This window comes from Podarcis liolepis, assembly GCF_965112155.1.
Source record: "Podarcis liolepis genome assembly, chromosome: W".
Lineage (NCBI taxonomy): Eukaryota > Metazoa > Chordata > Lepidosauria > Squamata > Lacertidae > Podarcis > Podarcis liolepis.
This window is the reverse complement of record NC_139568.1, coordinates 23,036,460-23,060,496: the sequence shown is the minus strand read 5'-3', so window position 1 is coordinate 23,060,496 and position 24,037 is coordinate 23,036,460. Positions and strand designations below refer to the sequence as shown.

At 46.6% G+C, this 24,037-nt stretch overlaps 1 long non-coding RNA gene across 1 annotated transcript; it reads right to left on the bottom strand.

Annotated features, from left to right (window-relative positions):
* Positions 1-662: 662 nt before the first annotated feature.
* Positions 663-22,688, bottom strand: LOC310697745. Its single transcript, XR_014521187.1, has 4 exons — positions 22,647-22,688; positions 14,036-18,602; positions 8,430-8,944; positions 663-938 (listed from the first exon to the last, which is right to left on the bottom strand). It is a non-coding gene; the product is annotated as an uncharacterized lncRNA (long non-coding RNA).
* Between the last annotated feature and the right edge of the window lie 1,349 nt (positions 22,689-24,037).

Sequence of the window (24,037 nt, the reverse complement as noted above, 5' to 3'; positions counted from 1 at the left end):
AAAAACTTTCTAACAAAAAGAGCTGTTTAACAGTGGAACAGTCTCCCTCAGGAGATTATGGACACTCCTTTCTTGGAGGTTTTTAAGCAGAGGTTAGATGGTCATCTGTCATGGATGCTTTAGATGAGATTCCTGAATTGCAGGGGGTTGGACTAGATACAGTACAGTACCCCAGGTGGGATCTGACTAAGGCAGAATAGAGCGGAACTACTATTTCCCTTGACCAGGATACTAGACTTCTGTTGCAGCTTAGAATACCATTAGCCTTTTTTTGCTGCTGCATCACACTGTGTTGGAATTCATAGCCTATGTGCAGCTTGGCAAGTGAGCAATTAATGTCTCCACTACATGTTGGGGAGATGGAGAACGAAAGGACTCTGCCTAGAGATAAGAGGACCCAGTAACAGTTCAGTGATTGGCTGCGATCTCTCATATAGGCAGCATGACCTATGACACTCGTTAGTATGTTGTTAGTTTAGTAGTATTCTGAGTGCTTGGAGAATGAAGAAGTCATGTTTGTATATAGTAACTTGTATATAGCTTGTGAGTTTACTGCTGTATATAATAAACTACAAAAATCAAGTTACTAGTCGTCAGTCTTTGTTTCTGATAGTTGTCCTGATTGAGCAGTCTCGAGAGTTGCCTAAGAAAAGCTGCAATATCCGCCCTCTCATCCCCACAGGTGGGCGGGGTTTGCGGCACCGAGCAAGGCTCACCTGGGCGGGTGCCACCCACCTGCTTGAGCTGGCCTTTGACCCGCCCTCGGCCAGGGAGGACAATGGACGGCCGGCCGGGGGTGGGCCTAAGGCCAAAAGAAAAGAGGCTGACTCCTGGGCTCAAGCCTCTTTTGCCGTTCTTCCTTCCAGGATCAAGAACAGGATCAGGAGTGTATCCAGGTGGCCGGACTGAGGTAAGTAACCAGCCTTCTTTACTTTTGCCTGGGGGGGGGGGATTTGCCCCTCCGCCAGGCTAGGCCGCATTTTAGCGTGCTCGGTTAGGCACGTGGTGGCCTTTTTGGAGCTTTTCCCTGGCAGCAGTGGGGGGGGGGGGAGCTGGCTCTGTTGGGATTCGCAGGATGCTGAGTAAGTCTCCAGGCTTCAGTTTGCAACAGGCTGATGCAATACTCTATGAAGTGCTGGGTCAGAATGACTCAGCAGTAATGTGATTGGCCGTCACCCGTTTTAAAGGAAAAGCCTGATCAACTGTAACTGTGGTGTTGTGGTGTTGTGGTGGAGTGGTGTAGAGTTTTCAGCTTTCGTTTGCCTCAAGGTGCAGGTACTCTGTATGAACTGCTTTTGTAAATATCTGTATATATGTTTAGCTCACATTAAACAAGACTGCACTAAAGAACCTGGGACTCTGAGCGTTCTGCTAAAAGTGCCGTGAGGCATTCACGACAGGGTTATGGGCCCAGCATGCTTCCGCTGCGCAAGAGTACAGGTGGCAGTTATCTAGCTGGAGGTGAGGTGCAGGGATGGAGCAGCCCAGAACTGGCGTGTTGCTGGACAAGCTGACGGCCATAAACTACAGCATCTGGTCGGTCCGAATGCAACACTTCCTCAAGCATGAGGGCCTGTGGAAGGTGGTGGAAGATCCACCGCAGCCCCCTGAGGAGGATGAGGACGATGATGAAAAGCTGGCACTAGCAGAGGCCCAGCTAGAAAAGGATGAGAAAGCTTTGGCTACGATGATCCTTGGAGTGGACGACAGCCAGCTAGTCTACATAGCTGATAAGGTGACGGCAAGTGAGGCGTGGAATGCATTCAAGGCTGTCCATGTGCGAGAGACAGCTGGCTCACTGATAACACTGACCAGGAGACTGTACCGGTGTCGGAAGAAACCGGGGGACTCCCTGGTGAACCACCTAAAATTCTTAACAGGCTGTTTCCAGGAGCTAGCCTTAAGAGGGAGGCCTGTGGGGGAAGAGGACAAAGTCTTTATAGTCCTGAGTTCCCTTGATGACAGCTATGATATGCTGGTCAATTCCCTCGAGTCGGTAGAGACTGATAAGCTGACTCTGGAATACGTTACCGGACGGTTGTAAGCAGAGGAGGACAGGCGTGCAGAGCGAAAGATGACCTCAGCCCAGCTGTTGGAGCATCCCAGAGGGAACAACAGCCGGGAAGAGCAGAGGTATTGGGAGCTGGAGAAACAGCCAGGAGGAGCTGCTGCAGACCAGCCGGTGATCAACAAAGTAAAAAGGTGTTTTTGCTGCAAGTCCAGTGGACAGCTGCTGTGAGACTGCCCGAGAAAACAAGAAAAACAGCAGAAGCACAGGAGGCAGCAGAGGGAGTCTACCGCTTGGGTGTCTGCAGATGGTCAAGAAAATGAAGAGCTGTGGGTTCTGGACAGTGGAGCTTCTCAAACCTTTCGTAAAAGAAAAGGATTGCTAACTGATGCTAGGGCTTCAAACAAAAAACATGTAAGTCTTGCTATGGGCCAGAAAGCTAATGTAGTCTGTGAGGGGGAGGTTGTGTTCCCACAGCTAGGACACACATTCAGGAATGTGTTGTGTGTGCCTAGTTTGCAAAACAATCTCCTGAGTATTCCTGACTTGGCAAAAGCAGGCTTTGAAGTAAACTTTGTGGGAGATCAGTGCCAGATAAAGCAAAATGGGACAGTGTTGGCAAATGCTAACCTTAGAACTAATATGCATGTACTGCAGTGTGAGTCTAAGGTTGAGAATGTGCAAAATGTCCCAACCCATGATATGTGTATTCATCTCCTGCACAGGCGTCTGGCTCATGCTAACTTTAAGGTGCTGAACAAAACATTGGAGTTGTGTGGGGGAATGAAAAACATAAAAAGTTGTGATAATTACTTAGACTGTAATATCTGCAAGGAGGTTAAAAGCAGGGCTTGTCCAGTAGCAAGAGCAAGCGAGAGAGAAACCAAAAAACCACTGGAGTTGATTCATGCTGATGTAACTGGCCCTTTTCCACCAAGTGTCTCCCGTAACAAGTATTGTTTGATCCTAGTGGATGACTATTCTAGATTTGGCTGGGTCTATCCATTAAAGCAAAAGTCTGACGTTCTTCTGGGTAAGAAGGGTAGAAAGGCAACTTGGCCAAAAGGTGTGCTCTATTCAGACAGACAGGGGAGGAGAGTTTATGGCAAGCTCCCTAAGAAACTGGTTGCGTTCCCAAGGGATTAAACATAGGCTTACCAATGTGGCGACGCCTCAGGAGAATGGAGTAGCAGAGCATAGGGGAGGCGTCTTGCAGACACAAATGAAAGCATTGTTAGCAGATGCAAATCTTCCAATTAAATACTGGGCTGAGAGTATTAAGACAGCGAATTATATTGGAAATCGTTTGTGGTCAAGGGTACTAGATGACATACCCTATAAGATTCTCTATAACAAAAATCCCAGTTTGCAACATTTGAGAATCTTTGGGACAAAGGCATGGTTGGACATACCTGTAAAAAAATGAAGAAAAGATTGGAAAAGGGCACAGCAGTTGCTATTTCTTGGGTATGAAAGTGGTACGAAAGCCTACAGGTTTGAAGATGATAAAAATCTTTTGAGTTATAGTTGATCAGCCAGCTTTAATGAGCAAAGAAATTGGCCCAAGATACATGCAAACCTGCTGCTAGAAAAAGTTTTACTGCCGAGCGTACCTGATAAGGAAGTTGAAACAAAGCTAAGAATTGGCAGCTCTCCCAGAGAAATTGAAAGGGAGGAGGTAACGACTGAGCATTTTTCTCCAGCTGCTAGCATGGAGCAAGGGGGAAAAGAAAGTGCAACAGGGACAGGAGGAGGTAAATCTCCAGAATCAATCCACCCCAAAAGCAGTCCTGAAGTTAGCCCAGGGGGTGAGATTAATGAACCAAGGAGGTCTGCAAGAAGTAATAAAGGTCAACCTCCAGACCGTTATGGGTTCCCAGCCACCATAAACCAGGTTTGTGTAACTGAGCCAGAAAACTTTGAAGAAGTGCAAGAGTTACCTACTCTAGAGAAAGAGGCATGGTTAAAGGCAATGCAGGCAGAGTATAACTTTCTGCTAAACAACAATGTGTTTGTACCTACAGAATTGCCTGAAGGTAAAAAGCCCATAAGCTGTAAGTGGGTTTTTAAAGTGAAAAAGCTGGCTGATGGTAGTTGTCAGAGGAAAGCCAGGCTGGTTGCAAGGGGCTTTACACAAAGGAAAATGATACATTATGTTGAAGTGTTTGCCCCAACAGCAAAGGCTGAAACAGTAAAATCAGTTTTAGCAATGGCAAGTCTGAGAGGGTTAAAAGTTAATCATTTTGATGTTGCCTCAGCATATTTAAATGCTCCTATTGACGCCGAGGTGTATTTACAGCAAATACCAGGTTATGAGCTAGGGAAAGACAGCATGGTGTTAAAGCTGCAAAGGGCACTATACGGCTTACACCAAAGTGCACGTCTATGGCATGAATGCATAGACACAACTTTGAAAAAGATGGGATTCAAACAAAGCCTGGCTGATTCCTGTTTATATTCAGCAATGGTGCAAGGAAGTGTTTGTTATTTACTTTTGTATGTTGATGATATCTGTCTAATAACAACTGCACAAAAGCAAGTGTCTTGGTTTATAAACAGCCTAGGTAACAAATACAAACTGAATTATTTGGGAGAGATTCAGAATTACTTAGGAGTACAGGTTCAGAGAAATGAGTCAGAAGGAAAAAATCGAAAAGTTACTGAAGACATATGGAATGGAGAGGGCAAATGAGGTTGACACTCCCATAACTACCCAGTACAAAAATGAACCAGAAGGGCAGAAATGTGAGAATGCAACAGCGTTTCATTCTCTGTTGGGTTCTCTGTTATATTTAAGTTGTTGGACAAGACCTGACATAACACTGGCAGTGCACATGTTAAGCCAAAGAAGTGCAGACCTGGCTCAGAGAGATTGGGTAGCACTTAAAAGAATCCTAAGGTATCTGAAAGGCACAAAAGATTACAAACTGGTGCTGGATACAGGATATGATCAGCAAGTGTATGCATACGCTGATGCCAGCTGGGGGGACAGAGAAAATGGAAAGTTTACCACTGGCTATGCCATATATATTGGAAATGCCCTGGTTCAGTGGAAATCCCAGAAACAAAAATTTGTTGCCACAAGTACTTGTGAAGCAGAGTACTCGGCCATAAGCGAATGTGTGTCACAAATAGAGTGGTTTGCTTGTCTATCAAAAGAGTTTGGAATACCTTCCGAAATGCCAATCACTGTGCTAAGTGACAACATGGCTGCGCAACAGCTTGCTAACCAACAGAACTTTAAGAGCAAGAGTAAACATATTGCTATAAGATACGGAAATGTGAAAAATGCTTTGGAAAGAAATGTGTTAAAGGTACAGCACTGTAACACAAAATGTAATGTGGCAGATTTGTATACAAAATGTTTGGATGCTCCTAAATTTCGAGACTTAAGAGAATTGTTAGGTCTCAAGCCTTTGATTAAAGGAGGAGTGTTGGGATTCGCAGGGTGCTGAGGAAGTCTGCATGCTTCAGTTTGCAACAGGCTGATGCAATACTCTGTGAAGTGCTGGGTCAGAATGACTCAGCAGTAATGTGATTGGCCGTCACCTGTTTTAAAGGAAAAGCCTGTTCAACAGTAGTTGTGGTGCTGTGGTGGAATCATAGAATCATAGAATCATAGAGTTGGAAGAGACCACAAGGGCCATCGAGTCCAACCCCCTGCCAAGCAGGAAACACCATCAGAGCACTCCTGACATATGGTTGTCAAGCCTCTGCTTAAAGACCTCCAAAGTAGGAGACTCCACCACACTCCTTGGCAGCAAATTCCACTGTCGAACAGCTCTTACTGTCAGGAAGTTCTTCCTAATGTTTAGGTGGAATCTTCTTTCTTGTAGTTTGGCTCCATTGCTCCGTGTCCGCTTCTCTGGAGCAGCAGAAAACAACCTTCCTCCCTCCTCTATGTGACATCCTTTTATATATTTGAACATGGCTATCATATCACCCCTTAACCTCCTCTTCTCCAGGCTAAACATGCCCAGCTCCCTTAGCCGTTCCTCATAAGGCATCATTTCCAGGCCTTTGACCATTTTGGTTGCCCTCCTCTGGACACGTTCCAGTTTGTCAGTGTCCTTCTTGAATTGTGGTGCCCAGAACTGGACACAGTACTCCAGGTGAGGTCTGACCAGAGCAGAATACAGTGGCACTATTACTTCCCTTGATCTAGATGCTATACTCCTATTGATGAGGCCCAGAATTGCATTGGCTTTTTTAGCTGCCGCGTCACACTGTTGGCTCATGTCAAGTTTGTGGTCAACCAAGACTCCTAGATCCTTTTCACATGTACTGCTCTCAAGCCAGGTGTCACCCATCTTGTATTTGTGCCTCTCATTTTTTTTGCCCAAGTGCAATACTTTACATTTCTCCCTGTTAAAGTTCATCTTGTTTGTTTTGGCCCAGTTTTCTAATCTGTCAAGGTCGTTTTGAAGTGTGATCCTGTCCTCTGGGGTGTTAGCCACCCCTCCCAGTTTGGTGTCATCTGCAAATTTGATCAGGATGCCCTTGAGTCCATCATCCAAGTCGTTGATAAAGATGTTGAATAAGACTGGGCCCAAGACAGAACCCTGTGGCACCCCACTAGTCACTCTTCTCCAGGATGAAGAGGAACCATTGATGAGCACCCTTTGGGTTCGGTCAGTCAGCCAGTTACAAATCCACTGAGTGGTAGCATAGTCAAGACCGCATTTTACCAGCTTCTTTACAAGAATATCATGGGGCACCTTGTCAAATGCCTTACTGAAATCAAGGTAGGCTACATCCACTGCGTTCCCTTCATCTACCAGGCTTGTAATTCTGTCAAAAAACGAGATCAGGTTAGTCTGACATGACTTATTTTTCAGAAATCCATGCTGACTATTGGTGATCACAGCATTCCTTTCTAGGTGCTCACAGACTGTTTTCTTAATGATCTGCTCCAGAATCTTCCCTGGTATTGATGTCAGACTGACTGGGCGGTAATTATTTGGGTCCTCTCTTTTCCCCTTTTTGAAAATAGGGACAACATTTGCCCTCCTCCAGTCTGCCGGGACTTGACCTGTTCTCCAGGAATTCTCAAAGATGACTGCCAGTGGCTCTGAGAGCACATCTGCCAGTTCTTTTAATACTCTTGGATGCAGTTCATCTGGCCCTGGAGACTTGAATACATCTAAACTAGCCAAGTATTCTTGTACTATCTCCTTAGTTATTCTGGGCTGTGTTTACTTTGCTGAATCATTTGCTCCAAATTCTTCAGGTTGGGCATTGTTTTCTTTATCGGAGAAGACTGAGGCAAAGAAGGCATTGAGGAGTTCAGCCCTTTCTGTGTCCCCTGTTTGCATTTCACCATCTTCTCCTCTGAGTGACCCCACTGTTTCTTTGTTCTTCCTTTTGCTACAAACATACCCATAAAAGCCTTTTTTGTTGCTTTTAACCTCTCTAGCCAGCCTGAGTTCATTCTGTGCTTTAGCTTTTCTGACTTTGTGTCTACACGTGCTGGCTATTTGTTTGAATTCCTCTTTGGTGGTTTCCCCCCTTTTCCATTTTTTGTACACATCCTTTTTTAATCTTAACTCAGTTAAAAGTTCTTTAGATAGCCACCCTGGCTTCTTTAGGCACCTTCCATGTTTCCGTCTCATTGGTATTGCCTGACGCTGTGCTTTTACTATCTCCCTCTTAACAAACTCCCAGCCATCATGAACTCCCTTTCCTTTTAGTATTACTGTCCATGGGATCTCACCCAGCACTTCCCTAAGTTTTATGAAGTTGGCTTTCTTAAAGTCAAGAAATTGAGTCCTAGTATGCTTGGCAGCTCCTTTCCGCTGTATAGTAAACTTCAGAAGAGCATGATCACTCGCGCCTAATGATCCTTCCACTTCTACCCCACTAACCAGGTCATCAACATTGGTTAGGACCAGATCTAAAATGGCTGTTCCTCTTGTTGCTTCTCCCACTTTCTGGACAATGAAGTTGTCTGCAAGGCCAGTGAGGAATCTGTTTGACCTTATGGTCTTGGCTGAGTTTGACATCCAACAAATATCTGGGTAATTGAAGTCCCCCATTACTACTATCTCCCTTCCTTTTGCATGCTTGGCCATCTGTTCCAGGAAGGCATCATCTATGTCCTCCGTTTGGAGTGGTGTAGAGTTTTCAGCTTTCGTTTGCCTCAAGGTGCAGGTACTCTGTATGAACTGCTTTTGTAAATATCTGTATATATGTTTAGCTCACATTAAACAAGACTGCTCTAAAGAACCTGGGACTCTGAGCGTTCTGCTAAAAGCGCCGCGAGGAATTCGCGACAGGCTCCTCCACCGGCAGCTGCTTGCCCAGGGCGCTGCCAGCCCGAGTGGGCAGCATGGCCCCTGAGTAAGCCGCTAGGTTGGCCTACCAGCCTTTTGTGATGGCCAGCAGTGGTGTGGGCCCCAGCTGGGCCGCAGCTGCGGGCTGCTTGCATTTGGGTGGCAGGGGGGGCATCACCCCTTCCTACCCCTTCCTACCCTGGGGGGCGGTGCGGGGCTCCAGCAAGGCCGCAGCCGCGGCCTGCTTGCTTTTATGGCGGGGGCACCGGGAGGGTGGCACGGGCCCGCTTAGGCCGCAAAACGCGGCCTAGTCCCTTTGTTCAGTGGCGGGGGGCGGAATTGCCCCCCACCGCTGCCTGCCAGCTCAGGAGGGTGGCGCGGGCCAGACTAGGCCGCAAAAACACGGCCTAGTCCCTTTGTTCAGTGGCGGGGGGCGGCATTGCCCCCGCATGAGACGCCTGCTGGCCCAGGAGGGCGGCATGGCCCCGACTAGGCCGCAAACGCGGCCTGGTCGCCTTGTTTGTTTCAGCAGTGGGGGTGGGCCTGGCTAGGCCACAGGCGCGGCCTGCTTGTCTGTTGAGGCTTATTGTTGAGGTTTGTTGAAGCTGCTGCTGCCGACCCGAGCGGGATCTAGGCAGCAGGCACTGACTGCTTACTTTTGCAGCTGGTGTTAGGATATTTCCGTTCCACCTTAAAAGGGAGCAGGCTTTGTGAGTCACAGAGTCTGCGCATGTCCTATTCACAGGATGTTTATGTTTGCTGTTCCTTTCGATTTTGCAGTCGGTCAGAGACGCTGACTCAGAATGGTCATGTTTTCCTTTGTTCTGTTCAACGCTAAATAAAGTCTGTAAATATGTTCTAAATATGCTCTTCTGCGGTGCAGCTTTCTGGCTGTGTTTTCTGCTGATAAAGGGTGTGCACGAGCCTGAGATGGCAGTCTATCTCTGAGGCTTCGTGTCGCTAATTGCTGGATCTGCGTGACTACGGGAGATCGATGGACGTCCGGCAGCCGGCTTGGGGCCATGATGGACTATATCTCCCTGGCAGTATTCCCAACAACAAGGTTTCGGGCCCAGATTCACAGCACCTGCAGGAGAGTAAAACTGCAACAGACTGCATTTGAGAGGTACGTGGGAAAAGCGAAAGGGAGGCTTTTCTGTTTACCTCGGCAAGGAGCCTTTGGAACTCCCGCAGATTAATGGCTCTGGGAGCTGCGCCAGAGAGGCTTCGTGATTAATGAGCAGCCAAGATAAGGAGTCTCTGAAGTTAATAAGACTCCCGGCTCAAAGGAAAATCTGAAATGGAGTTTTTCCAAGCTTCTGAGGCAAATGAGTGTCCATAGTTACATGGGCAGAATTACGAAACCTGGGCAAAATGGTGTGAAAGTTTGCTGCGTCACTTTGGGGTGTGGCATACCGTGTCTGAGGCCCCCCCGGTTCCTCTGACAGAGAAATGGAAAGGCCAAAATTCGAAGGCCATTGACGTAATAGTCTTATCCGTCTCTCTTGAGGAAATTAAGATGCTTGCTGGCAACACCACTGCACGTAAGATGTGGAATGCTTTGAAGAAAGCCCACCAGCCAGTCATCCCAGCCCAGAGTTTGACTGCATTGGAGGTCCTAGCTGTTTCCCAGAATGTGAGTGAATGCAGGGATGCTGAGGGCACCGGTTGCAGGCTGCAGGGGGAGCTGACCGTCACGTCATCCCAGGCAGCATTCCAGCCTCCAGGGGGAGCCAAGGAGTCGGCAGCTGAGAGCTCTGTTTCTCGTGGGAACCAAGGTCATCGCCTTTGCAGAGGCCGGAAAGGCAAAGGTAAACAGAGGTAGACGCCTGCAGATGGCCAGAAGCAGAGGGAGGGTGAAGAGCCCGCACCAGGGAAAAACAAGGCTATGTTTCCTGGCACAGCTTCACCAAAGGCTAAAGGCACATCTGCTGGCCAGGAGCAGGGGGGGCAAGCTGCAAAAGCCCACGCCGGTGGAAAACAAGGGTTTGCTTGCTGTAAAGACTGCTCCGAAAGCCAAAGGCAGGTTTATTGTCGATTCAGGTGTGAGCCGCCACGTCACGAAGGATCGCCACCTGTTTATCTCCTTCACACCTCAAGAAGGTGAGATCCACCTGGCTGATGGAAGGACGTTGCAAATTGCAGGAGAAGGGACTGTGAAACTTGCAAGTCTGCACACTACCATCAGTAATGTACTTTTTGTTCCAGGAGCTGCGAGCAATTTGCTCAGTGTCCCACAGCTTACTGGGCGTGGTTTTCAGATTTCCTTCAAGAGGAGCGTCTGTGTCATCAGTAAAGGCAAAGAGGACTATTTGCATGCAAAGTTTATGGATGGTTTGTTCCATATAACTTATGACGACACTGCTGCTGTGTCTAATGCTGATTCTTGTTGTGTTGCACAAACTAACAAAGTTCTTCATGCAGGTTGCATTCACGATGCACATCGAAGGTTTTGTCACCTCTCTTGGAAGGCACTGGCCAAGATGCCAGAGGTGGTTGAAGGTTTGAACATCAAACCCTGTAAATTTCACATGAAATGTGTGTCTTGTGCAGAGAACAAGGTGAAGGTTGCTCCAAAAGGCAAGGAGTCTAGCAGGCAGGCTTCCAAACCCTACCAGCTAGTGCATGCGGACCTGGTTGGTCCACTTGTGCCCTCTTTAGGGGGAGCAAGGTACTTCATGGTTCTAATTGATTCTTTTTCCAGGTACATTCATGTGTTTTTGCTCGAACAGAAATCGCAAGCGTTTCCGAAGTTTAAGGAATTCTGTGCTTGGTTGGAGAATGTGCACGGTAAACGTATTGGCTCTTTGTTTACTGATCGGGGCGGGGAGTTCACTTCTCAGCAGTTTGAAGCTTTCCTGACTGAGAAGGGAATCCAGCATGACATGTCAACGCCCAGATCGTCATGGATGAATGGGCTTGCGGAGCGAGCAAATCAGACATTGCTGCAAGGAATGAAAACCTTGTTGCATGATGCCAATCTCCCTGATAAGTTTTGGGGGGAGGCTTTGGGGAATTTTGTTTACACCTTTAATCGCAGATTGTCATCACCCATTGGCTGTACCCCCTATGAGAAGATGTTTGGCAAGAAACCCAACATCAAACACATGAAAATCTTTGGTTTTGACATGTGGGTACACTCCCCACAAACCAACAAGCTTGGGAAGCGTGGGGCACATGGTTTGTTCATGGGGTACGAAAAAGGTGCATACAGGGTATGGATGACTAACTCTAAGTCCATTAAGTTCACAAGGAGTGTTGAGTACAATCCTAAGTGGGGGGAAAATGTGGGAATTTTCCAGAGTTACCCAGAGGAGGATGAAGGTGATGTCAAGCAAGCAGCTAAAGCTGAGGAAGCTGCTGAGGATGATGATGATGATGATGATGATGATGATGATCAGAGTTCGGATTCCAGTTCAGTGGGCGGCGCTGCTGCTGGTGTCAGTGACAGTGATGACACAGCAGACTACAAGAGCGCAAAGGCCTCAGTCAGACCATCTGATGCGTCTGACAATGAACTGGAAGAACCACTGTTCACCATTGGTCATTTTTCTCCTAAGAAAGAGGAGTTGAGTCCAGAAGACTTGCGTCTAGTACGTAGGTCTGAAAGGGCGACCAAAGGCAGACTTCCAAAGAGATTTGCTGATGAGTTTGCTAAGACAGCAGCTGCTGTTCTTAGTAGCTCAGAGAAGGTATGGGAACCTTCAAGCTTCAAAGAGGTTCAGGCTTTAGCCTCTAAAGATGCTGAGCCTTGGCTTAATGCCATGAAGGCTGAAGTTGATTCCTTGAACAGGAACCAAACTTGGGAACTGGTACCAGTAGTCCCAGGAATGAGACTGGTTGGCAGCAAATGGGTCTTCAAGGCCAAGACAGACCAGAATGGCAAGGTAGTCAGACACAAAGCCAGATTGGTTGCCAGAGGTTTTTCACAGGTACCAGGACAGGATTACCATGAGACCTACTCACCCACAGTCAAATATGAGAGCATTCGGCTGATGCTCAAGGTCGCTGCGGAGGAGAAACTGCATGTTTCCCACCATGACATTAATACAGCTTTTTTGTACGGGAGCTGTTTATGCTTCCACCTGATGGGATGCAGATACAGAAGGGAATGGTCTGTAAACTGCGGAAATCCTTATATGGTCTCAAGCAGAGTGCCAGGTGTTGGAACACAAAACTCACTGAGACATTGCTTTCTCTAGGTTTTCACCAGGGCAAAGCTGATCCATGTGTGTTTGTCAAGGAGGAGGGACAAAACAAACTGTATTGTTTATGTTTTGTTGATGATCTTCTGATGTTTTGGAAGAATCAGGCTTTCTATCAAAGCACCCTAGCTCAGCTGAAGGAGCACTTTGACATGAAGGATCTTGTTTTGTTTTTTTAAAAAACTGCTTTTGTAATGTCATCGATGTTGTATTTTTACCCTGGAAAAAAAGCAAATAAAAAAACTATTATAAAAAAAAAAGACATGAAGGATCTTGGTGAGGTATCCAACTATCTTTCTCTGCAGGTGGAGAGAGACCAAGCAGGTAATTTTCTGGTACACCAAACACAGAAAATTGCTGATGTATTAACCAGGTTGAATTTGGTTGATGCAAACCCAGCAGACACACCGATGGTGACAGGTTACCAGGTAGACAGTACTGCTGAAGCGTTCTCTGACACAACGCTATACAGATGCGTTCTAGGCAAGCTGAATTTCATTGCCAGATGTTCAAGACCTGACATAGCTGTAAGCTGTAATCTGCTTAGCAGACATGCCAACAATCCTACGGTTCAGGATTGGAAAGCTCTGAAGCGCATAGCCCGCTATTTGAAAGGGACTATGCACTACAGGCTGAGGTTCACCAGTCAGAAGACTGGAGGTCTTGAAATCTTTGCTGATGCAAGTTTCGGAAGTGACACCACGGATGGTACAAGCACTTCTGGAGTATGCTACTTGTACAACCACTGCCTGTTTGACTGGTTGTGCAAGAAGCAGACAACAGTGAGCCTAAGTTCCTGTGAAGCAGAACTCAATGCTCTGTCATTTTCACTCATGGATTGTGAATGGTTGATGCAACTGTTTAAGGACATCAGAGTGTCTGTGAAATGTCCTGTACAAGTGTATCAAGACAATAGATCGTGTTTGGCTTTGCTGAACTCAGAGAGTTGCAAGCAGAGAACCAAGTACTTGCAGATTAAGCTACATCGTGCAAGAGAGTGTATTCAGAAAGGACTGATTTGGGTGTCCTACATGGCAGGAAATGAAATTCCTGCTGATCTGTTGTCTAAGGTTGTTAACAGAGAACAACTTAAGGTTTATGTACAAAGGTTGCAATTGGGTTGAACCACAGGTACTACAGGTTACACGGAAAGGGGGAGGATGTAAGGATATTTCCGTTCCACCTTAAAAGGGAGCAGGCTTTGTGAGTCACAGAGTCTGCGCATGTCCTATTCACAGGATGTTTATGTTTGCTGTTCCTTTCGATTTTGCAGTCGGTCAGAGACGCTGACTCAGAACGGTCATGTTTTCCTTTGTTCTGTTCAACGCTAAATAAAGTCTGTAAATATGCTCTAAATATGCTCTTCTGCGGTGCAGCTTTCTGGCTGTGTTTTCTGCTGATAAAGGGTGTGCGCGAGCCTGAGATGGCAGTCTATCTCTGAGGCTTCGTGTCGCTAATTGCTGGATCTGCGTGACTACGGGAGATCGATGGACGTCCGGCAGCCGGCTTGGGGCCATGATGGACTATATCTCCCTGGCAGTATTCCCAACAGCTGGGGGGTGGCATTGCTGCCAGCCACGGGTGTTGCTGGCCCAAATGGGTGACGGTGGCCTCAGCTGGGCCACTAGGCCGGCCTGCTTGTTTTGCCATCCGCAGGGGGCCACATGGCGACCTTTTTGAACTGAATCATGCTGGGGAGGGGGTGCCCCGCCAGACTGCAGGGCAACCCACTTCAGTTTTTCCTTATTGGGGGGGAGCTAAGTCAGACCGCATGGCGGTCATGCTCGCACCCCCCCTGTTCCCCCAAGTTGGTATTCAGGATGTGTGCTAACTGTTTCTATCTTTTGCAGTCTTAGCGTTTGTGTGCAGTTAGGTTGGCTGGTTCTGTCTTTCACCAAAACATTCCGATTGCAAATATAAATAAATCTAATAATTATAATTAATAAAACAAACAAACAAACAAAAACATACAAATAAATACAACAAACTGCCATCATACTTAGGTATTTGTAGGTCTTAGTAGTGGTTGACTTGCTTCAAGGTGCATTATGTCTCTAGCCGTGGCTGCTGATCAGAGAAGGCTCCCCCTCGCACTCTCTTGGTGCCGTAGTGGTGGGCACCCCAAGAGGCGCATCGAGGGGTACCCCTAGCAATGCCGTAAAGGCAGCCAACAGGATTTTAAAAAGGGCCTTGTCTTCCAGCCGGAAGGTCCCACCTATGAAGTTCATAATCTCCAAAAAAAAAGTGAGGGATGATGGCCCCTCCACCTCTGATGCCAGGCCCACCAGGGCCCTCCCTAAGAAGAAAAAGCGAGCATACACAGAGGAGCTCACTGCTGAGAGCGATTCTTCCCAGTCCAGTGAGGATGATGTGCAGGAATTACTGCGTCAGAACCGCAGCCTGCAGCATCGCCTGGCTAGGGCTAAGGAGCGCTTAGATAAGTCGAAGTCCCCTCGTCGACGCTCTCGTGAGGGTAGGCGTAGGCATAGGTCACCTGTTTCGAGTTCATCAGACAGCTCCTCCAGCCCTGATTTGCGCAGAACACATCGCAGGAAGAAGAGGTCTTGCAGATCGAGGAAGCATGGGCGTAAGTGCAAGAGGGACTCTTCAGATTCTTCGGATCTTTCAGGTACGTGTGATTCCTCCTGTGGCGAGTCGGAAGAACGGTGCAAAGGGTGCAAACGGTGCAAAGTTACTGCCCACAAGGCCCCTGGCCTGCCTAGTTGGATTTGGGAACATCGCACCTGGCGCCATCGCTGTGCCTTTGGGGCCAAGGAGCCATTTGGGGAGGATGGGCTTGATGCGAAAGGGAAGGTGCAGGAGTCAAACTTCAAGACCACGGATCAGCCTCCCGGTATCCAGCTTAAAAAGAATATATGCAATCACATTCTAAATGGGGAAATCGTGGACTTGTTTGCCCTGCTCTCCCCGACTTATTCTTGTAGTTCCAAGTTTAAGCCTGAATCATGTTGCAAGAAGGACAAGGCAGTGGATATTGATAGAACTTTTGACAATTGGCTAACTGCTTTCTCCTCTTACATGGGATTGGTGGCCGCTGCTTACCCTGATAGGGCTTGGCACTTGGCTAACTATCTGGGCATTATCTTAAAAGCCAAAAAAAATGGCAGGGGACTCAGCAGCTTTGGCTTACGGTGAGCTGTTCCGTGAGAGGGCTGCTGAAGAACCCACGGCCCATTGGGACATCAAGGACAATGATCTTTGGTCTGAAGCAGTGGCCCCAAACTTCCAAAAAAGGGTTTTTGGGGAGAAGTCAGGTAAACCCCCCTCCAAAGTGCAAAGGGTGGCTATATCAACATGTTGGGAGTTTAATAATGGGTTGTGCAGCAGGGACCGGTGCCGCTTTGACCATGCTTGTGAGTGTTGTGGTGGTCCTCACTCACGGACTAAGTGTTTTCGGGTTAAGCCCCCTTTTCGCAGTTTTCGAAAAAACAGGATCGGGGAGTGGAGCCAAGGACACCAAGGGAGACTCAGGAGCCTCTACCTCTGGAGCCCAGCAAGCCAAGGCTGCCTCCCGAAAATGAGGTTTTTCCCACCCTAGTCCCAACCCCTCTCCGCCTCTCCGCGATGTTACCTTTGTTACAGGCTTATCCCAACAGGACTGCAGCCAACTACTTGGAGGCAGGGTTTCGTTTTGGCTTCCGCATCCGTGTCTCCAATACACTGGTATCCAGAACCCCTCCTTATCAAAAGTCGGTAATGGAAATGCCCCTTGTTGCTTTTAACAAAATTGGAAAAGAGCGGCAGTTTAGGCAGGGTGGCTGGCCCTTTCCCGGCTCCCCTTTTCAAAAAGTTTATAGTTTCCCCTCTTGGCATAGTGCCCAAAAAACTTCCTGGTGAGTTCCGCATGATACACAACCTTTCTTATCCTAGGGGCGGGTCTGTAAACGACACCATACCACGGAAGCTTTGTTCAGTTAAATATGCATCCTTGGAAGTGGCCATCAAAATGATTAGGGAATTGGGCACTGGAGCCTTATTGGCAAAATGCGACATCGAGTCAGCCTTTCGGCTGCTCCCGGTTCATCCTGAAGATTTTTGGCTTCTTGGATTCAAATTCAGGGATAGCTGGTATTTTGACAAGGCTATGCCCATGGGTTGCTCTGTGGCCTGCGCAGCATTTGAAACCTTCAGCACATTCATTGACTGGGCCTTCAAAACCACATCTGGTTCCCCTTTTGTGATCCATTACTTAGATGACTTTCTTATCATTGGGGCCCCAGGCTCCCCCGACTGTGCCCTATCCCTAGCTACATTCATGTGCCTTGCAGCTGACTTTGGCATACCTCTGGCTGCTGACAAGACCGAGGGCCCTTCGACTATCCTTTCCTACTTGGGTATTGAATTGGACACAATTCGGCAGTCGTCACGCCTACCGCAAACCAAGTTGGAATCCTTGAAAGTCTTGCTGGAGGCAATGCTTGGGGTTAAAAAGACCTCCCTTCGCCAGGTGCAATCCCTATTGGGTCATCTTAATTTTGCATGTAGAGTAGTGGCGCCAGGCTGTGCCTTTTGTGCCCGTCTGGCATGGCTCACGGCCGGGGGGGGTAGCCCCCCACCATCACATTAGGGTGACAAAGCAGATAAAGGACGATCCGAGGGTTTGGCTTGCATTCCTGCAGGATTATAATGGGGTTTCTTTTTGGCAGAAGTGCCTTAACCCTGGGGTGGAGTTCCAGGTTCATTCTGATGCTTCTGGCCGCTTTGGCTTTGGCGTGTTCTTCAGGGGACATTGGTGTGCCCAGCCGTGGCCATCTTCTTGGCACACAGCAGGCATCACTCGGGATTTAACCTTTCTTGAGTTCTTTCCTATTCTAGTCGCCATTCGCATCTGGGGAACCCTCTTTTCGAATTCCAGGGTCTGTTTCTGGTCCGACAATCAAGCGGTGGTAAGAGTTATATCTAGGCAGTCAGCAAAGTCCCAGAGGGTCATAAGGGTCCTGCGCCTGTTTGTGCTGGAGTGCCTGCGGCACAATATTTCTTTCACTGCCCGCTTCATACCTGGCCTTAACAATAACATTGCTGACGCACTGTCTCGTTTCCAGATGGAGCGTTTCTGTGAGCTGGCACCAGGAGCAGCCCAGTCCCCAGATGCCTTCCCAGACGATCTGTGGGAGATTGGAAGCAAGAAGTAAACCAAGGAGTATTGGCAGCAATAGCACCCTCCACTAGACGTTCTTATTCCAGGGCCTGGGGTGCCTTTGGGTGCTTTCGTGGCTCTGCAACACAGCGCACATCCGAGGAGGAGGTGCTTCAGTTCTTGGTGTTCTTAAAGCGCAAGGGCTTTGCCATAAAAACTTTAATGCTTTACAGGGCAGCTATTTCTTTCTTTTGTAAATTCCGTCACTGGCCGGACCCCTGTGACAGCTTCCATGTCAAGAAGTTACTGGCTGGGTGGCGGCGTGCCATTCCCCCACGTCAGGATGGCAGGAAGTCTATCACCATAGACATACTTTATCTAATTTGGAAAAAACTACTAGAGATCTGCTGGTCAAATTTCGAAACGCGTCTCTTTCGGGCAGCATTCTCCCTAGCCTTTTTCGGTGCCATGTGCATTGGGGAGTGTTTGGCTGGGCCCCTGCAATCAGGGTTGGCAGACAACGGCATCAGGTTCTCTGGGCATACGTTGAATGTTAAGATTCGGTCCTCAAAAACTGACCAGCTGTGGAAAGGGGTCATGCTCGCACTGCCCCCAACGGAACAGGCGGGCCCCTGCCCATAACGCGACACACGCCGCTTCTTCAGGGTCCGGCCCCAGTGCAAGGGTCCTTTCTTCATTCACTCAAACACGTGCCCGTTGACGTGATCACAATTCACAGCGGTTTTACGCAAAGCCTTATCTCTTTGCGGTGTTAGTCCCCAGGAATATTCCGGGCACTCATTCCATATCGGGGCTGCTACTTCAGCGGTGATACAGGGTTGGGACCCTGCACACATAAAGACACTGGGGCGCTGGCACTCAACAGCCTACAAAAGTTACATTCGTCCCGGCTCCTCCTCCTTATCACTTGCAATTTAATTGTCTTACAGGTTTGCCCACCATGAAGATCTGGGTGATAGGCCACAACATTGTCCATTGGGCAGCGGATTATGCACGGTCTCTTTTTTTTTTTTATTGAATTTTTATTAAGAAAAAATACACAATTTACATTATATTACAAGTATTACAAGTATAAACATACAAAAAAAAAGAGTTCCATCAAAAAAAGAGTTCCGTCAAGATAAAAAAGCGTTCCGTTAAGAAGACAAGAGATGAAAAAAGAAGAAAAAAAAGATAAAGGTAAAAAAAATAAAAGAAGAAAAAGAAAAACGAAAGGACCAAAGACGCAGATACAGTTAACAGAGCTTCCGTCCAACTCGGTCTTGGAGTTACCAATTCTTATATTATTTCTGCAGTTTTAATAAAGCAAATATACATCGATGATTTCAGCTATCGTCTACTGATAAGTTATTTATTCCCTGGGTATTTTCAAAATAAATTAAAAATTTATTCCATTCGTCTTTAAGTTTACTTGAGTTGTATTGTCTTATTTTTTGTGTTAATCTTGCTAGTTCAATATATTGGTATAGCCTCAATTGCCACTCTCCTATAGCAGGTAAGTCAGAGGTTTTCCATTTTTGTGCTATTTGGATCCTCGCCGCAGCCATGGCATATTGAAAAAAAGTTTGGTCTATTTTCTTTATTTCTTTACCAATCAGCCCTAAAAGAAACAGCTCGGGGGTTTTTGGGATGTTATACTTCAAAATTTTTTTCATTTCGTCATGAATTTGCGTCCAAAATTCTTTTATTACATCACATGTCCACCAAATGTGGAAGAAGGTCCCAACCTTATCTCTACATCTCCAGCAGGTGTTGTCAACAGTTTTATACATTTTTCCTAACTTTGCTGGGGTCAAGTACCAGCGGTAAACCATTTTCTCTAGATTTTCCCGCAAAGCTACGTAAGCTGTAAATTTTACACCTTTCGTCCAGAGTATTTGCCATTTGTTATAATCTATGTTATGACCAATGTCTTTCTCCCATTTTACCATAACCCCTTTCACCCGATCTTCCTTAGTGTCCCATTCCAATAATTGTTTATACATTTTTGAGAGGAGTTTATTATTACTTTCCAGGATTTCAACCTGAAACCACGATTTTTTTTCATTCATGCCCAATCTCTTATGCTCACCCCATAAGGCGTAAATCTGGTGAAAGTGGAACCAGTCTTTTATTTTATCTTTCAGTACCTCATAAGGCTTCACCCTCCATCCTGTTTCTGTCTTTTCTAGAATATCCTCATACGTGCATTTTTCATCTGCCATATTTATTTTTTTTATTTTAATAATATTGGTTGGGGAGAGCCACCATGGGATACCTTTCTCAATCAGTTTTTTATACCTCTTCCACACTTCCAATAATGGGCCTCTGATAATATGGTTAGAAAATCCTCTGTGGACCTCCCCTTTATCTTGCCATAGGTAGGCATGCCACCCGAATCTTATATTAAAGCCCTCCAAATCTAAGAGGTCTGAGTTTCTGAGGGTGGCCCACTCCTTAATCCAGCAGATACAGGCTGCTTCATAGTATAACCTAATATTTGGGACCGCAAATCCGCACCTTTCTCTCGAGTCTGTTAGATATTTCAACTTTACTCTGGCCCTCTTCCCCTGCCAAATAAACTTGGTCAGGGTTCTTTGCCAGTTCTTAAGGAGGGAGGTGCCTTTAATTATCGGAATATTTTGAAAGAGGAATAATAATTTCGGGAGGATGCACATCTTAATGGCTGCCATCCTCCCTGTCCATGAGAGTTTTAATCTGTGCCAGGTATCTAAGTCCTTTTTAATGTCCTGCCACACCTTACTGTAATTGTCCTCAACCAAATTTATATTTTTAGGTGAGAGCCAAATTCCCAGATATTTTACTTTATTCACGGCTTTAATGCCAATCTTTTCTTCCAATTGAATTTTCTCCTGTTCAGTCATGTTCTTTGTTAGGACTTTTGTTTTCTTCCTATTTAATCTGAAACCGGACAGCCTACCAAAGTCCCCCAAAAGTTCAACCACTCTGCTTGCACTATCCACTGGGTTCTCCACAGACAGGACCAGGTCATCAGCATAGGCTTTAAGCTTAAATTCTTTGTTCCCAATTTTTATCCCCCTCACATTCACTGCCTCCCTTATTCTATTTACAATAACTTCTAAAACCATTATAAATAACAGGGGGGACAGAGGGCAGCCCTGCCTTGTACCCTTCTTAATCTTAAATGGTTTCGTCAGATTATCATTTATAATCAGCCTGGCCTGTTGTTCTGAGTATATTGCCCTGATACCTTTCAAATAAGGACCTTCAATGCCTGCCTTTCCCAAGCATTGTAATAAGAATTCCCATGAGACATTATCGAAGGCCTTTTCGGCATCTATAAAGATTAGTGCAGCCGGGACATCTATTCTCATATCTAGGTATTCAATGATGTTTAATATGTGGCGGACATTTTCTTTCTGGTGTCTGTTTGGGAGAAAACCCACTTGGTCTTTGTGTATATACTTCGTTAAGAGCTTCTTGAGTCTACTGGCCATAATGTCCGCAAAGATCTTATAATCGTTGTTAAGCAAAGAGATTGGCCTGTAGTTTTTTATACCTTTTTTTCCTTTTTCTGTTTTTGGGATCAAAGTTATATAAGCCTCCTTCCACGAGGCCGGGATCTTCCCCCCCTGAAAGATGTTATTGATCACGTCTTTTAGGACCGGGGCTAGATGTTCTTCTAGTGTTTTATAATATTTTGCGGACAGACCGTCCGGCCCGGGGGCTTTCCCGGTCTTCATTCTGCTAATGGCCTCCTTGATCTCATTTACTGTGATCTCCTTATTCAGTTGTATTCTATCCTCTTCTAGTATGTATTTCTTTTCGTTTTGTTCCAAATAATTCTTAATCTCTACACTGTTTTCCCCTCCTTTTTCGTATAGCTTTTCAAAGAATTGGGTAAACCTATTTTCTATTTCCTCTGGGTCTTCTATGATATTATCCTCCAGTATTATTTTATTTATCATGTTTTGTTTCTTTCTTTTTCTTAACTGCCAGGCGAGTAACTTCCCCATTTTATTTGCCGACTCAAAATACCTTTGCTTTGTAAATTTAATTTTCCACTCTATCTCTTGATTTAGTATTGCTGAGTATTGAGATTGTAACACCTTAGAGGCTCGGTTAGCAGCTTCATCTGTTGGGTTTTTAATTAATTTTTTCTCGTAATTTCTCAATTGTGAGAGGATCTCCTCTTTCTTACGCTCCCTTACCTTTCTCCTGTAATTATTTTGTTGTATTAAGAGACCCCTCAGGACCGCCTTACTGGCGTCCCAGACTACATCTATAGGGGTTTCTTTGTTCAGGTTTAAGTTTAAGTATTCTTTTAGGGTGCCTTTAATTCTTTCCCTCACCTCTTCACTGTCAAATAAGTTCTCGCACATCCTCCATCTGTATTGTCCCTTCACTTCATTTTTTATTTCCATATCTAGAGCACAATGATCTGATAATGTCCTAGGGTGAATCTCACATTTCTTAACTCTCATGGAGAGTGCTCTTGTCAACCAGATCTGATCTATTCTACCCCAGCTCTGATGGGGTTCGGAGTAATGAGTAAACTGTTTAGAGGTGGGGTTTTGGTGTCTCCAAATGTCAATTAGGTCTAGGTTTTCTTCCATATCCCTAAATGATTTCGGCAGTTTTCCCCTATTCAGTTTTCCCTTCTCTGTACTCCTATCCAAATCCGGCGCTGGGACGCCATTCATATCCCCAAGCAAGATTAATTTGCGGTTGTCCAATTCTAATAACATGCTTTCAAGTTTCTCAAAAAACTCCCCTCTGTTTGTATTCGGAGCGTATATCGTTACAACATTAATTTTTCCCCCCCGGAAATTTAATTGAATTCCTAAAATTCTTCCTTCCTCATCCTTGCAGATCAGAGTCGGTTCCCACTTTTCTTTAACATATATTACTACTCCTCTTTTTTTTCCAACATCGGAATTAATAAAATCTACCCCTAGTTTTTTATTCACCAGGATATGTTTGTGTTTTTTAGCAATATGAGTTTCCTGAAAGCAGATTACATCATACCTCTTATTTTTCAAGACTTTCTCAATTTTATTCCTTTTAACTTTCTCGTTCACGGTCTCAAAATTGTGGCCATAACCTTAACATCCACCTCAAGGTATGCTTTTATCGCTTTTATTGGATGGCTCAGCGGGGCATGCGTTGGCGGAGCTTGATGCCCATGCTGCGTAGTGCCACAGCGACCCATGGCCCTCCAAGGGTCTTGATTATACATGCAGGGGAGAACGATCTAGTGGAGCAAAAAGGCATTGCCCTTGCCCTTGCTGCAAGGGAAGATTTAAAAAGCCTGCATGCCTTGTAATAATAATAATAATAATAATAATAATAATAATAATAATAATAATAATTTATTATCTGTACCCCACCCATCTGGCTGGGTTTCCCCAGCCACTCTGGGCGGCTTCCACAGAAACCAAAAAACACTAAAATACCATACATTAAAAACTTCCCTGAACAGGGCTGCCTTAAGATGTCTTCTGAATGTCAGGTAGTTGTTTATCGTTTTGACATCTGATGGGAGGGCGTTCCACAGGGCGGGTGCCACTACCGAGAAGGCCCTCTGCCTGGTTCCCTGTAGCTTTGCTTCTCGCAATGAGGGAACCGCCAGAAGGCCCTCAGCGCTGGACCTCAGCGTCCGGGCAGAACGATGGGGGTGGAGACGCTCCTTCAGGTATACTGGGCCGAGGCCGTTTAGGGCTTTAAAGGTCAACACCAACACTTTGAATTGTGCTCAGAAACATACTGGGAGCCAATGTAGGTCTTTCAAGACCGGTGTTATGTGGTCTCGGCGGCCGCCCCCAGTCACCAGTCTAGCTGCCGCATTCTGGATTAGTTGTAGTTTCTGAGTCACCTTCAAAGGTAGCCCCACGTAGAGCGCATTGCAGTACTCCAAGTGGGAGATAACTAGTGCATGCACCACTCTGGCGAGACAGTCTGCGGGCAGGTAGGGTCTCAGCCTTCGTACCAGGTGGAGTTGGTAGACAGCTGCTGTAGTGGTTGGGAGTTACTCGTGCGTAATCCTGCCCTGTTTGAGCATTAGATTGCCTGGTTAAACCCTCTGGACTGCACAGCCCATCTTAGCGTGGCTGCCCTTAGTCACTCGTAGAATCTGTCTGTGGGTGTTTCTTAAAGCGCTGCCAACATAAGAGCTGTTTGACGCCCAAGCGTCTCCGCCTCTCACTGCGCGGGAGTCTCCTGCGCAGGGTGGGCGTGGGCAGCGGGGTGCTTGGGCTCTCCTCACTAACTTCCAACGAAGAGTCCTGGAGCCCCTGCACCTCCCTGCCCCGTTGCTCTCCTGGATCCCTGGTGTTACACTTATTCCCTTCCCCTTCTTCCCAGCTGAGTCTCCCCCTAGCGCTGGGACCTTCTCCTGCAGAATCAGAGACCCTCTCCTTCTCCCGTGCCTCTGATGTCAGTTCCCTGACATCCACCTCCCTCCCAGGGCCCC